Source organism: Hipposideros armiger, unplaced genomic scaffold, assembly GCF_001890085.2.
Source record: "Hipposideros armiger isolate ML-2016 unplaced genomic scaffold, ASM189008v1 scaffold_173, whole genome shotgun sequence".
NCBI classification, from domain to species: Eukaryota; Metazoa; Chordata; class Mammalia; order Chiroptera; family Hipposideridae; genus Hipposideros; species Hipposideros armiger.
The window spans coordinates 12,865-16,125 of NW_017731523.1; positions in this window are offsets into that span (position 1 = coordinate 12,865).

The following is a 3,261-nucleotide window of genomic DNA, read 5'->3' on the forward strand; positions in this document are numbered from 1 at the left end:
TGCTTTTGTAAGAAAAATGTATGCTCTTCACCTCTAAACCAGATTATTAAGTGAGTTAATACAATTAAGGAACAATGCCTGGAAGAGAATATGGGTTTAGTAAATGTGAACTATTGTGATTTTGTTTTTTTTTAGGGTACATACAAGAATAGTTGTTATACAGATGAACCAACTGTGTAAATGATACAGGGATGAGTTGCAACATCTCATATTATGAGAAATATTTCTTTATAACTTAGAGTTCTGGGTCTTAGAATACTAGTTTCCCAGACAATGAGCCAAATAAATGTTTGAGAGGCTATACAGTTTCCAAACAGTTTTTGAAATGAATGATACAAACCTATTTAAAGCACTTGTGAAGAAAATGCTCAATTGGTTTCAAACTTGTATCTAAATTGTCATCAATGGCACATTACAAGCAATAACATTGTTAAAAGTACATCTTCACAAACATATAAACGTACCCATGACTCTCTTCCTTACTTCATCTCAATGGATTGTTTTCAATTTTATTTTGTTTTCCTTTGCAAAGTTGATGAGTACCCAGGCACTAATCCCACTTTGGGTTTAAACTTTGTTCTGAATGCTTGAATAATGTCCCAGATTCTGTTTCTTTTTTTAAAGCAACAGCGTTTCAGCCTCAAGTGAGTCACTCCTCAAACAGATGTGAGTTTATGAGTTGGCAAAACGTGCGAACCCAATCAGCAGTCCTCGTGTTAAACACCTCCGGAGAATTTCCAAACCTGGGTAATCACATAGATAACATAGTGTTTTATCAAGTTTCCTCCACTCCCAAGAAAAAGAAGTTCATTCAATAAGTATTTCATACTTGGTATTTTAGAGGACAGAAAAAAATGAGGTCTTCAAAAGATTCAGTTGGGTTTAAACTGGCCCAGCATCTTTGAGGTGTTCTTCTCTTCCTTCAGTGCAGCCCATAGATGTCTTATAGGAAGTATATAGATATTTTTATCTTTATAGCACCCCTCTCAAGAGGTTGTCTAGCTTTGGCTTTGTTTAAAGCTAGTGAAGAAGAATTCACCATCTGTCAAAGCAGCCCCTTCTATTTTTAGGAAACGTAGTAATTATAGAAGGCTTTTGCTTATGTTCCTTCTAAATGTGCCCCTTGGTGCTTACCCAGACTCATATGCCGTTTGTAGAAGAGCAGAGTGAGTGCATCTCTCATGAACATGGCAGCTTTTCAGCTTTCTGAAGACAGCCTCGTGATGCTCTGTACTACTCGCGTTGTCTTTTCTCTGGCTCTTGAAAGAGGTGGGAGGGAATTATGCATTGGGACTTTTTATAAATGTGAATCTAGTTTTATTTAAGCTACTTTATGCAGAGACTCAACAACCAAATAATCTCTAGAAGACACAGAGAATTGGAATGCACTTGCAACCTACTGAGAAATTTTCCTTGAAAGAGGCATGTATAATTTATTCTTTTACAGTAGGTATACTTGGGTGGTGGATAATTTTTAGTGTGAGTCTTTCACTTTTCGTGTGTGTGTGTGTGTGTGTGTGTGTGTGTGTGTGTGTAATTTTTAAACTAAATAAAAACAACATGTGGGGCTGAAATTTTGATGGAGTGGGGGCAGATAAAATGTTCTGTGACATGCGTAAGTCTTTCTTGAGTGGCCCACCAGGTTTTGAGTTTCTTGAAGGCCACGGTTATGTCTTATTCTTCTTAGTATCATCAGTACCTAGTATAATACCATTCACAAGATTGGCTTCAATAAATGCTTGTTGAATTTACCTGAATTTCCAGAAATGAAGAGATCACCAAAGATACAGATCAGGAAAAGGGAACTGAACTTACTTTAGGGAGGATTTTTTAATTGGACTCTTCTAATTTTGTCCTCCTACTTATCAGAAATACCCTCAAAGGGGTGAAATTATGCTGATAGCCTTTTGGCAAATGATGTCTATGGACCCCCCTTCCCAACCCTCCAACTCCTGACCCCAATAGCTCTGCCTTTTGAAGTACGAGTATTCTGATAATCCAAAAGCAATGAGATCTTATGTGTCATAATTGGCCTTCTTTCTGTTCAAGTCAATATGCATTTTTTTTAAGATTTTATTGGGGAATTGGGGGAGGGGAACAGCGTTGGGGAATCGGGGAAGGGGAACAGACAAGTTGCTGTCCTTTTGTTCCTATGCCATTGCCAGCGACTCATGGCAGCCCAGCTCCAGGTTGAGCTGCTGCTCACCATCTTAGCTGTAGAGGGTGCAGCATCACTGGCCCTCGTGTGGGATCCAAACCGGGGTCCTGCTGCTCAGAGCTGGTGTCCCAAAGCAGCTCCTAACCAACGCGCCACTCGGTCGGCCCTCAGTATGCATTTTTAACATGGTCTTGTCAGGAAAGTGCTTTTAACCAAAGGAAAAATTACAATGATAGGCAGAGATGTCTTGGGAAGTATTTTGGTGTCAAGTGGTGCCTCAGACGGGGAGTCGGAGAAACCGAAGTCCAGGACATAGCAGAGAGCTGGAGAGATCCCCCAGGAGAAAAGCTGCTTGGGAGTCATAACCAAGGCAACAGTGTGGTTTGCTGGAACCCCGAAAAGCATTCCGACCCAATGACCTACTTTGTGCGGATCTGGGGGAGCTTTAGATTACAACCCAACTGGAATCCGCAAAGTCCTGTAAGTGCAAAGCACTGGGAATCTATGTTCCCTCGTGTGAGGACTGCTTGTACTTTAACCAGATAATTGGATTAACTACAGCACATGCCCTATCACAGGAAACATGGCTATTTTCTGAATAAAACAGGCACTAATCTTGGGACTTGGCCAAACTCACTCCCCTTGGAAGGGGGTGGATTATGACTCAGCGGACAACAGAAGTCCAGCCAGGAGAGCAAAGGACAGTGTCCTCAGGGAAGGCAATCAGGGTCTGGGAGATCTGCTGCTCGGTGGTGACCTCCACTCACCAACCAGGGACAGGCTGTTGGTCTGCAAGGAGAGGACAGGTAAATGCAAGGCAAAGCTTAGGTACCAGGAGAAGTATCAATAGTTAGCATGAAACAGTACTGCATGACGCCTGTGGTCTTGCTATAAGTACAAATGGCATCCCTTTTCATCTTCAACAGAGTCCTGCTTAAGATGATAAATTATGTCATTCCTGGTATGGAATGCTTGGAGGGATATGAGGAAAACAACTTTTGCAACAGGCACCAAGGGAGAAGCCATCTTTATAAATTAGGGCAAGAGGGGCTTCAAATGGGAACTGAGGCCCAGGACCACCTGGAGGGGCAAGGCAGGCTTCC